The sequence below is a fragment of the Piliocolobus tephrosceles genome, chromosome 4, assembly GCF_002776525.5.
Source record: "Piliocolobus tephrosceles isolate RC106 chromosome 4, ASM277652v3, whole genome shotgun sequence".
Lineage (NCBI taxonomy): Eukaryota > Metazoa > Chordata > Mammalia > Primates > Cercopithecidae > Piliocolobus > Piliocolobus tephrosceles.
In genome coordinates, this window is record NC_045437.1 from 119,276,157 (window position 1) to 119,289,867 (window position 13,711).

Below are 13,711 nucleotides of genomic sequence, written 5' to 3' on the forward strand. Positions count from 1 at the left end.
CGGAGCTTGCAGTGAGCTGAGATCGCGCCACTGCACTCCAGCTTGGGTGACAGAGCGAGACTCCATCTCAAAAAAAAAAAAAAAAAAGATTAGTTCATTTTACTTTATGTGTTATCCTGTCAGTAAAAAATTTTAAAAAGTAGGATAAAACTAAGTCAAGAGAAAAAGATAACCTGACTGAGATGTAACCTTTTATATGAATTTGATTGAATTTGATCTTGATTTACTTTACTTTTAGGAGCCTCACAGGTTTGGTACATGAACTCAATGAAATAACACACACAGAAGTTCTTGGTGCAGTGTATAGTAAATATTACTTCCTTTTTCTTCTTAGATCCTTCTTCAGAAGATTCAAGAGATGTTTTAAAAATTGTACTTAAATTCTGTGTTGACCATCAGAAGACAAAGAAATGTTTGTATGATCATCTTAAAATGTTCTGTAGTAGTTAGCATTTACAATCAACAATTTGTTTCTGAAATGTGTGCTAGTTAGTATGTTACCAGGCAATACTTGATACTGCTTTAAAAAATATAAAGTAATATATGTTTCTTACCTCTGCTTTTTCCTGGTCAAATGAGTATTGCTTCTAAAATTGAAACTAAATTCAATTTACAAAATTTAGAAGTATAATATAGTGGCTTATACCATGTCAACTTAGCTAACAAGAATTAAGTTTCTTAGAATCCACTTCCCTTTATGGATGTGGGCTACAATTGGCCAAAAGAGAAATTTGTGTGAAATTTGGATGCTGGGAGTGCAGTAGCTGCCATGACTTTCTGAAGGTTGCTGTGGTTAGGGGTGGTGAGAGTAAGAGGCAGAAATGCTGCTTGGTTTCACTTTGTCCTTGTGCTTCCTTGTTCTGTTTGTATCTAGAACTACCAACCCTGCTGACCAGTATCTCCAAGCACACCACCAAACAGGTGGTAGCACACTTACAGAAGCAATAGCTATGCAGAGGCAACAGCCTTCTACCGACTTCTATACCATAACACCAGCTACCTTCTCACCCCAATCCTTTCATAGTTCCACTCCAGCACCTAAATGTGCCTGGTTTCTAGATTTCCCTGCAAATTCCAACTATGCCATTATTTCCGGAGGGCTGATCGGTGATTTTTTTCCCCTGAACCTTCAACTCCCGCTTTGGCCCTATTTCCCCATCTTTGCTTAAGATTGTATAAGGTCTAATTTCTAAAATAAGTTATCCATTCCAAAAGCATTATCGTGCTTGTTTTTCCTGGTTTGAAGCTTGACTCATATATATATTATGGTAACCCCACGTGTACTAAGAGGTTAAGAAGGACCAATATTTCTAGCAGAGCATGAAACACAGGACCAGCACAGGGTAAAAGTTCCCTCTTCTTGATCTGCCTTGGTCTGTTCCATGTATGTGGAGCATATTTTCTTCTGTGTAGCCTTAGAAGTCCATGTGACTTTGCTTATAATTTATATATCTGAATGACAAAACCAGTGTCTAGAAGGCTGAAGCATATCTTGTAATTTACTCCATATCAAACACTGTACCCTCTTTCATGATCTCATTGTAACTTACCTTAGAGAGATATAATAGTTGCATAAAGATTCAATTCAATATGACAGCATTTATTTAACAGCTACTATGTGTGAGGTGTTGGTATAAACAAATGAATACAATAAAATTTCTGCCCTGAGGGAGTTCAGTCTGTTGGGGGAAATAGATCTGTAAATAAATAATTCCATACAATGTGACAAATGCCATCGGAGAAGTATGTCAAGATGTTATGTGAACAAAAAAAGAGGCTAACTTTCCTTTGGCCGGAAGGCAGGGGGAAAGGCTTCACAGAACAGGTTAAGTTTGAAGGATAATTGAAGTTGCCACACGGACTTGGAAAAAAAGGAGTGTACTCTGGGTAGATAAAGTGCAAAGGCATGAATGTCTAAGAAAGTCAAGTACTCCAGAAAAGAACAGTTCTAAACCACTGTTTTTCTACCTTTGCCTCAAATTCAATTTAAACCAAGGTTAGACATTTTCTCTCCTTCCCTTTCCCAAGAAAGAACAGCACTGTATACCCATGCGATGAAAAGAGCTAGGGTAATTTTGGTAATTTTCACTGGTTTTGTGTTTGTTGGGAAGTGGGAAGGCCAAGGTAAAAGTGAGAAAACTTTTGGGGCCTTTTTATGCTGATATCCTTATGGGGAAAGTAAAGGTCCTATATGCTGTAGCAACAGATGAAATAGGCAGGCCAAGAACTGCCTGATGGGAAAAAAAAAATCCGTAAAGGACTGGATAATCTATCATCAAGAAGCATTATCTAGAATCATAACTGTTATCTCTGTATTAATATGTTGCAATTTGGCATATATGTCCTGCTTTTTGGACTATGTCAGACACATCTCTATTAACCCATTTACACCGAACGTTGCAAATTTTTTTGTGTGAAAAATCAGATCTTGGAGATGACCTTGAGCAACAGGATACAAATAACTCCCACAAGCTTAGCGTCCTAATAATGGAACACTAGGCATAAATGGGTTAAGACAGTAATTAATATACTATTTTGACCTTGCAACAGTAGAATGATGAATACTTTTGAAATAGGAAACTACCTCATTTTGCTCAAGTGCCTCAGCATTCCATGGTGATTATAAAAGACTATGGAAAAGAAGACTTGGCCATGTTATCCACTTATTTACTGGAATGCAGCTTTATTCAATATGTATTATTCAGCAATACTTACTGAAATTGTTGATCCTGCCCTCAAAAAGCTGAAAATCTAGGAGTTAGACTCACATTAGTATAAACAAAAGTGACAGGGCTTAGGTTTGCTTTTGATCTTCCTCTCTAGGTATGTTGTCCCTCCTTGTCCTCCCTGCTCCACTCCACACCTAGAAAATTCTACTCCTTCCGTGTCAGCATTTCCTTCCTAAGAGGGAGATGTATATTGCCCTGATGGACAGCTAGGAGATGATGGCATTGCCAGGTTAGCAGCTACTAAAGCCAGTAACAGCTGCTACTTTGGTACTACTGTAGCAGCACAAAAATAAGTCATACTTTAATGAAATAAAACAGACTTTCAAAGGCTAGAACTAAAAGGAAAAACTCTGTTTCCTACTGAGCACATATGCCATAATTTGGGGAGGGGAAAAGAGATACTGTAACATCCTTAAGCTGGGTAAGATAGATGCTGAGGCTATCTTGGGGCTCAGGGTAAAAGAATGCTGTGAACTGAATGGTTAACCTGGCCAAAGGCAATAACGGGGAATGGAGGCACAAGTACTTTGGAATTTCTATTCTTACTCTTGTACATGCTGTAGCAGTATAAGAAATCTCATTAAATAATGTGGGAAAACAACTAGGAAATGAGCACAGATAATTATTCCTGATCTACATAATTTGGCTTATTAGAAATATTTTCCTCATTATTAGCTTAAGAGAACTGCTTGGGGTTCTCCTTCACCTCCACTTTCCGTCCTTCATGGAGAGGCCTTTGTTGTTATTAGCTTCTAGCACTCACAAGTACCCTTCTAGACAACTCTGAAGATGTACTTTTAAAGAGGGATACACATAGGAAGATGTCAAATCTTCTGCTCATCTGCGACCGACTCTCAGGTGTATTTTTTTAAAATTATTTTTTCTCCTGAGATCCATCCTTTTTGCTGAGTGACTGACTCCAGGATGTCTTCCTCTTCAGAAGAGACCCCCACTACCCAAAGAAGAATGGCTTTCTTTCACAGGCCTCAGCTGGAGAACTACATAATAAGGTAATACTGTAACAGAAGATAAATATATAGTACAGAAGGTAGTGATTCACAGTGTGAGCTTCTGACTCATACTGACCTGGTCTGAATCCTAGACCTTTCCTTACTATCTATCTGAGCAGATTATTAACTTATATAAGTCACAGTTTCCTCATCTACAAAATGAGGATAACAACACCTATAATTCACAAGGCTCTTATATGGAGTAAAGGAGACAGCATATGTAAAGTAGCTGGCACAGTGCTCTATAAACGTAAACTATGACAATACACAGTACTTGGGGTTCGTTTTTTTCCTCTTGTCTAATGGCCTGTAAGTTCACATTTGGAGGAACTATAGCCTTGAAAGGAGGAGGAGGTGAAGCTGAGTGTGTGCGATATAAAATAATGTCACTTCCCTCTAGTCCTTTTCATTTACACAATTCAAAGTAAGGTCAATACTCTATCATTTGACAGCCTCTCCTCTGTTTCTTCAATAGAGAATTAGCTGCAGAGGATTAGTTTTGCTGTTTGCTTCCCATTCCACCAATTTGCTATGCCTCAAAATACTTAGAAAAGTGATGCAAGGGATAAGATATACCACGGTAGTATCTTATACCAGGAGAAACTAACAGTATAAACAATGTTATTTCTTGGCTTACAAAGCAATCAATCAATCACATTGATTTACCTTTTCTTTTTCTTTTTTAATCTCTAAAATTTTAAAGTGAATGCGATAGCTAGCTGACAACTGTACAGGCTGAATGTCTTCACTCATCATTGGAAGGCGCAGTTATGTGAAGAGTACTGCAACTTGCTGACGTTCTTTTACTTCAGGTTACTCAACCCACTCTTGTCTCTCTGCAAACCAGTCAAGGTCTCTGGACATAAATGGTTTGGGACAGAATTGAAGCTGTAAAGGCTGGAGGGAATATAGTATTTCCCTTTCAGATTGAAAAAGATAACACAATGCAGTGTTGATAAGGATGTAGGAAAATAAAAAAAATTGTTGGGAATATAAAATTAGTATAACCATTCTAGAAGGCAATTTGGTAACATTTATTAAAAATATTTTTAAAAGGCTGGGTGAAATGGCTTGCATCTGTAATCCCAGCACTTTGGGAGGCTGAAGGGGATGGATCACTTGAGCCCAGTAGCTTGAGATCAGCCTGGGCAACATGGCAAAATCCCATCTCTACAAAAAATTAGCCAGGTGTAGTGGCATGCATCATTACTTCCAGCTACTTGGGAGGCTGAGGTGGGAGGATCACTTCAGCCAAGAGGCTGAAGCTGCAGTGAGCCATGATCATACCACTGCACTCCAGCCTGAGTGACAGAGTGAGACCCCGTCTTGAAAAAACATATGTGTGTGTGTGTGTGTAGATCAATTTCTATATTCTAATACTAACATTCCCTACCATTTATAGCTTTCTACTAGCATCTGCACTCATATATACTGTCTTTAGTAAAAGTCAATCCCTCAACATGTCCAACTAGTTCCCATCTCCTCTCTCTTATGTGCTTAAGGACAAGTCACCAACAATTTTTGCCCTTCTCTACTATGCAATCTTATTTGTTTGCTATTGGCTCATTCTCATCAGAATACAAGTCACACTATTGTCTCTTTCATGAAAAATAAAAATAAAAAAGAACGTAAAACCTTCTCTTGGCCTCACTTCCTCTGTTAGATATTGCTCAATTCATTGTCTCCATTTCTTCTCTTCTCATTCTCTTTTATGCCTGCTCCACTCAAAAGTGCTCTTTTCAAGGTTACTAGTGACTTCTGGTTGTGAAATGTAATGGTTGACTCTTAGTCTTCATCTTACTTGACTGGCAACTTTTGATAGGTCATAGGTGACCACCTCATCTTCCAAGACACATTGTCTCGGTTTTCTTCAGTGTTCGCTCAATCTTCTTTGCCAGTTCCTTCTTCTTTTTTACCTTCCAACATTGGAGTGCACCAGAACTCAAACCTAAGTCTTCCTCTATATTTACACTCACCTTTAGTCCTAGTAGGTGTGTTGATGAAGCAAGCACACTCATTCCTAGTTCTTACCTAGTTCTGCAGCTGTAAATATCACTGAATGAATCAAAGGACTCCCTAGACCTATTTTCCAAACTCCAGAATCAAAAATCCGTATTGGCACTCAACATCTCCACTTGGATATTAATTGACATCTCAAATTCAACATAACCAAAATGGAACTTTGGTCCCCCACACCCATCTTAGCCTTCTTCATCTCCATAGAAGATGGCAACTACTTCTTTCCAGTTGCTTGTGTTCAAATCTCTTGACTACATTTTTTTTCTGTCCTACCATTCATCCAATGAATCAAGAAATTTGATTTGTCTTACTTTCATAATATATCCAGAATCTGACCACTCCCACTGCTATTACTTTGTTCAAAGCCAATATCAAACTTTGCCTGAATTACTGCAATATTGTCTTATCTGACTTCCCTGCTTACATCTTTAATCCTCTATAGTCTACCCTTAATATAGCAGCCTGAGTAATTTTTTAGAAACTTAGGCCAGGCCATGTCATTCCTGTGCTCAGAATGTTCCTGAGGTCCTCTATTTTATTTAGAGTTAAAGTCATAGTGATGTTAGTGGGCTACAGGCCTTATATGATACTGTTCTTATTACTCTTCCTTTTGTTCACTCTGCTTCAGCTACTGACCTCCTTGCTGCCCTTCAGACATGCCAGATACACTCCTGCCTTAAGACGCTACCACTTGCTGTTTCCTCAGCCTAGAATGGTCTTCAAGAAATCTACGTGACTAACTCCCTCATTTACTGGAAGTCTTTGTTCAAATGTCATATTTTCAATGAGGCCTACCTTGACCACTCTAATAATGCAACATGTCCCTAAATCCCTGGCACTTAAGATATGTGTGTGTATTTGTTTTCTTTTTTAACAATAAGGAGTTTAAGGATCACAGCAAAGCTGAGAGAGAGGTACAGCGATTACCATACATCTCCTGTCCCCACACATGCACAGCTTCCCTACTATCAACATCCCCCACTAGAGTGGTACAATTGTTACAATCTGGACCTATATTGACATATCATTATCAGCCAATGTCATAGTTTACATCAGCATTCACTGTTGGTGGTGTACATTCGATGGGTTTGGACAAATGTATAATGAACATGCATCCACCATTATAGTATCACACAGAGTTTCAATGCCCCCCAAATCCTCTGCTCTGCCTATTCATCCTTCACTCTCCTGTAACCACTGGCAGCCACTGAGCTTCTACTGTCTTCATAGTTTTCCCTTTTCCAGAATGTCACGTAGTTGGGATTATATAGTATGTAAGGCTTTTCAGATTGGCTTCTTTCACTCAGTAAGAGGCATTGTGGTTCCTACATATCTTTTTGTAATTTTATAGCTTTATTATTATTATTATTATTTAGCACTGAATAACATTCCATTGTCTGGTTGTACTGTTGTTTACTTATCCACTCACCTACTGAAGAAAATCAGTTTTAGCAATTGAGAATAAAGCTGCTATAAATATCAGTGTACATGTTTTTGTGTGACCATAAGTTTTTGATGCCTTTGGTTAATACCAAGGGGCATGATTACTGGATCTTACAATGACTATGTTTAGTTTCATAAGAAGCTGCCACACTGTCTTCTAAAGTGGCCGCACCATTCTGCGTTCTACCAGCAATGAATTAGTGTTTCTGTTGTTTCACTCTCTGGGATTAGATGCCCCCTTATCCTAATCTATTTTCTTTCTTTTCTTTTCTTTTCTTTCTAGCACTTATTACCTTCTTTTTCTTTTCTAATTTTTTTATGGAGACGGGGTCTCACTGTGATGTCCAGGCTACTCTCAAACGCCTGGGTTCAAGCAGTCCTCCTGCATCAGCCTCCCAAAGTGCTAGAACTACAAGGCACGAGCAGCTGTGCCCAGCCTACCTTCTAATTACTAGTTAATTTCTTTTTTGGTTTGCCCACTGAGGTATCCAAAGAGCCTGTAACAGCACCTGCTGTTCTTACTACACATCTGTTGAATGAATGACTGAAACTCACAAAGCTGAATGTACAAAGTTATTGACTGAAGCACTATGAATGATAATGAAAAAGCAGATGTTCAGCTAAAGGCGATTAATAAATTACAGTATGACCATAAAATGGAATATTTTGCAGCTATTTAAAAAGAGGTAGATTTATATATGTTAACATAGAACAATGACCATAATATAAATAAAAAACAACAAATTACAGAATAGCACACATGATATCATGTTTGGGAAAATATGTGTGTATGTACACATAAAAAGCATAGAAGGGTACATACACTAAACTGTTAATAATGGTTAACTTTGGGTGATGAATGGGGGGTTTTCTTTTCCTGTACCAAGTAAAAAATGAAAAATTTAAAGCTTACAGAGTTTATTTTGAAATAACATTGCTGGATCTTTTCTGCCCATGAGTATATTATTTTATAGTTAGAGAAAAGCAAAAAAAGAAAAAAAATTATTTTGGATGAAAAAAGATGGGAAAGAAAGTGATAGGTACAGAAAAACATGATAGAAAAAGACATGGTAGTACAAGTGGACCCCAGGCTGTATGCTTATGGTGTTTCCATACCTTTCTTAACTTTGCAGCATAAGTTGCTGACATAGAAGATGGAATTTCAGCACTGATGTAATTTTGTTTCCGAACTCTCGGAGTAATGTTGTCCAATAATGTAATTACAGATTTACGTATGATTCACTACCTTTTTTGAATAAAAGATTTTGTATAGGTTATTTTATAAGCATATTAGTAGATACAAAAATCTTAAAAACATTAACTTGCAACCTCAATATTTCAAACTATTTTGAAGTTTGTTTTCTTTCAATTGTTGCCATGTATATAGAAGTCTAACATGACCTAGAGCATAGGTAAAATTTGAATTCTACCTTGATATGGTATTATTTATATTTTCCATAAGCTGGGTAACCTGAAAAGATAATTTTTAATGGTTGCAATGTATTCCACTGAACTGACATATCCTTCTGTGTTATTCGAGCATTTTGTTATTTGTAGCATTTTGTTTGTTTTCCCAGTTTTACTATTATGGATAATGTAACATCAAGGATCTTTAGCTGTAGTTAGCTGTCCTCTATCATGAGATTATTTCCTTAGAAGAAAAATAGAAATGAGTTTATAAAGGTTATGGACATTTTTATAATTCTTGCTTTTCCATAGAGCCATACCAAGTAACTGAAAAAGAAAAAAAAAAAAAAATTCCCAGTATTTAAAGCTTACAGAGTTTATTTTGAAATCATTATATATTTTTTCTTATTTGTTGAAAGGAATTTCAACTAGATGCGCAATTGTTAACTGGTGGCTACCAGCAAAACCTACTTCTAGTCTCTCAGTCAGATGCAACCACTTCTTGAGTGATCTCATGTGCAAACAATAGAATTAGGTATTGGGGAAAGTCTTGTCCCAGACTGAATAGTAACAAAAAGAAAACTATATTGAAGATGGCAAGATGGCAAGGATCCTACATATAGTCTTAGAGTAGTACACAACATTCTATAAATTCCCAAGAACTGGTATACTTTTCTTTGTATGATAATATAAATTTTGTAAAATCATATTATCATATAGGAGGCAATCATGTTGAGACAGGAAAGGAAGAGTAGACATAATTTTATGTCTACTAACATTGTATGCTAATTTAAATAACAATTCTGGCCAGGCGTGATGGCTGAAGCCTGTGATCCAAGGACTTTGGGAGGCTGAGGGGGGAGGACTGCTTGCGGTAAGGAGTTTTAGAAAAGCCTGGGCAACATAGTGAGGACCTATCTCTACTTAAAATTAAAAAAAAAAAAAAAAAAGCCAGGCATGGTGGTACATGCCTGTAGTCCCAGCTACTCAGGAAGTTGAGGCAGGAGGATAACCTGAGCCCAGGACTTCGAGGGTTCAGCGAATTATGATCATGATACTGCACTCCAGCCTGGGTGACAGAGTGAGATCTTGTCTCAACAACAAAAAAAACCAAACCAAAAAAAGCCTAATTCTGTTCCTTTCTCTTCTAGCTTTACATCAAATAATTCACCTACCACAACGCTATCAAAGTGGTTTCTCAAAAATGTAAATATGGTCATCTATGCAGTATTTTCCTTAAAGAATGTGCATCTTTAAGGATAAAGTTGTAATTCTTTTTTTTTTTTTTTTTTTTTAACAGAGTCTTCTCTGCCGCCCAGGCTGGAGTGCAAAGGTGTGATCTCAGCTCACTGCAACCTCCATCTCCCAGGTTCAAGCAATTCTCCTGCCTTAGCCTCCCAGGTAGCTGGGATTACAGGTGCCCGCCACCACACCTGACTAATTTTTTGTATTTTTAGTAGAGACGGGGTTTCGCCATGTAGGCCAGGCTGGTCTCGAACTCCTGACCTCAGGTGATCCATGTGCCTCGGCCTTCCAAAGTGCCAGGATTACAGGCATGAGTCACTGTGCCCAGCCTAAAGTTGTAATGCTTTACTTTGACCCAAAAGTTACTTCATAACTGGTTGTCTCTCACTGCCTAAAGCTCCTTAATGTTAGCTTTAGTCTTCAGCAATTTTGAAATTCCTTGAGTTTCCTAACCAACAAGGCTGTTCTATATTTATGTGCTTTGTAAAATCTATTCTCTCCTTTAAATGCCGTTCTATAACTTCTGAGCCTTATTCTTTTTCCTTCAAGAAATATTGCCTTCTCTAAACCCCCAGTTTCAGCTAGAAATCTCTTCTGGGCTCCTATGGCACTCTAAATACTTCTCAAGGATAACACAGAGCACAACACATCATAATTCTTTTTTCATTTGTCTGACTCCCCTGCTGGACTTAAGTTCCTTAAGGGAAGAAACAGTAAGATTCTTTTTTTTTGTTTTTTTTTGAGACAGAGTTTTGCTTTTGTTGTCCAGGCTGAAGTACAATGGCACGATCTCAGCTCACTGCAACCTCCGCCTTCTGGGTTCAAGCAATTCTCCTGCCTCAGCCTCCTGAGTATCTGGAATTACAGGCACATGCCACCACGCCCGGCTAATTTTGTATTTTTAGTAGAGATGGGGTTTCTCCATGTTGGACAGGCTGGTCTCGAACTCCCAACCTCAGGTGACCCACCCTCCTTGGCCTCCCAAAGTGCTGGGATTATAGGTGTGAGCCACCGTGCCCTGGTGGATTCTTTTTTTTTTTCTTTTCCTTTTGCATCTTATTTATCTTCCTATCTCTCACAGGGTCAGAAACATATTAACAGTAAATGCTTAGCCAGGCACAGCAGCTCACACCTGTAATCCCAGCACTTTGGGGGGCCGAGGCAGGCAGATCACTTGAGGTCAGGAGTTTGAGACCAGCCTGGCCAACACAGTGAAACACCGTCTCTACCAAAAATACAAAAATTAGCAGGGCGTGGTGGTGGGCACCTGTAATCCCAGCTACTCGGGAGGCTGAGGAAGAAGAATCGCTTGAACCCAGGAGGCAGAGGTTGCAGTGAGCTAAGACCATGCCACTGCACGCCAAGCCTGGGTGACAGAGCAAGACTGTTTCAAACAAAACAAAACAAAACAAAACAAAACAAAACAAAATAAGTAAATGCTCAACAAATGTTAGGTGCATGGATGAAGGAATCCACTGAAATCTAAGCATGTGTTCAGCTATCATCCTCAAGGCCTTGCTTTGTAAGCCACCCGATCCTGGTTTTGGGATCCTCAAGGTGTTGATCATTCCACTGCCTCCACAAGACTTTTGTGAACCTTACTCTTTGCTCCTTTGTAATCACATGCCCTAACCAACTGATAAGATCTAAGACCCTATCCATAGTTCCTGGACAATCTATTCTCTCGAGAACTGTTATTTTTTGATGACATTTTATTAGCTCTCTACTTATTTCAAGACCAATGAATTCTTTAGCTATCTTCTTATAATCATTTATACATAAGTATCATTTATACATAACTATAACACCTCGGAAATATTGTAAGTTCAGTTCCAGACCACTACAACAAAGCAAATATCCCAATAAAGTTAGTCATACAACTTTTTTCTTGTTTCTCAGTGCATATAAAAGTTTACACTGTACCACAGTCTATTAACTGTGCAACCTTATGTCTAAAATAATAATGTATACACTATAATTAAAAATATTTTATTGCTAAAAATTGCTAGTAATCATCTGAGCCTTTAGGAAGTTGTAATCTTTTTCCTGCTGGAAGGTCTGGTCTTGATGTTGATAGCTGCTGACTGATCAGGGTAGTTGCCAAAGTTTGAGGTGGCTGTGGCAATTTCTTAAAATAAGACAACAATGAAATCTGCTGCATCAATTGAGTTCCTTTCACAAAAGATTTCTCTGTAGCATACAATGCTGTTTGATAGCATTTGATCCACAGGAGAACTTCTTTAAAAATTGGAGTCAATCCTCTCAAACTGTGCTGCCACTTTATCAACTAAGGTTATGTAATAATTTAAAGCTTTTTACCACAAGTAGATTCCATCGTTAGTCATCCAGAAGCGACTCCTCATCCATTCAAGTTTGATCACAAGACTGCGGCAGTTCAGTCACATCTTCAGTCTCCACTTCTAATTATAGGTCTCTTGCTGTTTCTTCTTTTTTTTTTTTCTGAGACGGAGTCTCACTCTGTCGCCCAGGATGGAGTGCAGTAGCCGGATCTCGGCTCACTGCAAGCTCCGCCTCTCAGGTTCACACCATTCTCCTGCCTCAGCCTCCCGAGTAGCTGGGACTACAGGCGCCCACCACCTCGCCCGGCTAGTTTTTTGTATTTTTTAGTAGAGACGGGGTTTCACCGTGTTAGCCAGGATGATCTCAATCTCCTGACCTCGTGATCCACCCGTCTCAGCCTCCCAAAGTGCTGGGATTACAGGCTTGAGCCACCGCGCCCGGCTGTCTCTTGCTGTTTCAATCACATCTGCAGTTAATTTCCCCCCTGAAGTCTTGGAACTCTTCAAAGTCACCCATGAGGGTTGGAATCAACTTCTTCCAAACTCCTGCTAAATGTTGATTTTCACCTCCTCCTGTGAATCACAAATGTTCTTGATGGCATCTAGAATACTGAATCCCTTCTGGAAGGTTTTCAATTTACTTTGTCCAGATCCATCAGAGGAATCACTACCTATGGCAGCTACAGCCTTGCGAAATGTACTTCTGAAATAATACGACTTGAAAGTCAAAATGACTCCTTGACCCATGGGCTGCAGAATGGATGTTGTGTTAGCAGATATGAAAACAACAGTAATCTCCTTGTACATCTCCATCAGAGCTCCTGGTGACCAGGTGCACCGTCAGTGAGCAGTAACCTTTTGAAAGGAATCTTTTTCTGAGCAGTAGGCTTCAACAGTGGGCTTAAAATAGTAAAGCATGCTGTAAACAGATGTGCTGTCATCCAGTCTTTGTTGCTATATTTCTAGAGCACAGGCAGAGTAGATTTAGCATAATTCTTAAGGGCCCTAGGATTTTCAAAACGGTAAATGAGTATTGGCTTCCACTTCAAGTCACCATCAGCATTAAGCCCTAACAAGAGAGTCAGCTTGTCCTCTGAAGACTTCTCTAGCTGTGAAAGTCCTAGATGGCATCTTCTTCCAATAGCATTTTGTCTCCATGAAAAATGTTGTTTAGTGTAGCCACCTTCATCAAAATGAATCTTAGCTAGGTCATCGTGATAACTTGCTGCAGCTTCTCCATCAGCACTTGCTGCTTCACTTTGCATTTTGATGTTATGGAGATGGCCTCTTTCTGTAAACCTCATGAACCAACCTCTGCTAGCTTCTAACTTTTCTTCTGTAGCCTCCTCACCTATCTCAGCCTTCGTAGAAGTGAACAGAGTTAGAACCTTACTCTGGATTAGGCTTTGCCTTAAGGGAATATGATGACTGGTTTGATCTCAGACTACTAAAACCTTCTCCATATCAGCTATAAGGTTGTTTCACTTTTCTTTCTTTCTTTCTTTCTTTCTTTCTTTCTTTCTTTCTTTCTTTCTTTCTTTCTTTCTTTCTTTCTTTC

General features: G+C 38.7%; 1 protein-coding gene across 1 annotated transcript in view; it reads right to left on the bottom strand.

Annotated features, from left to right (window-relative positions):
* Positions 1–13,711, bottom strand: part of RANBP17 (RAN binding protein 17) — a 428,276-nt gene that overhangs the window by 59,975 nt on the left and 354,590 nt on the right. The gene's annotated exons all lie outside the window — the stretch shown is intronic.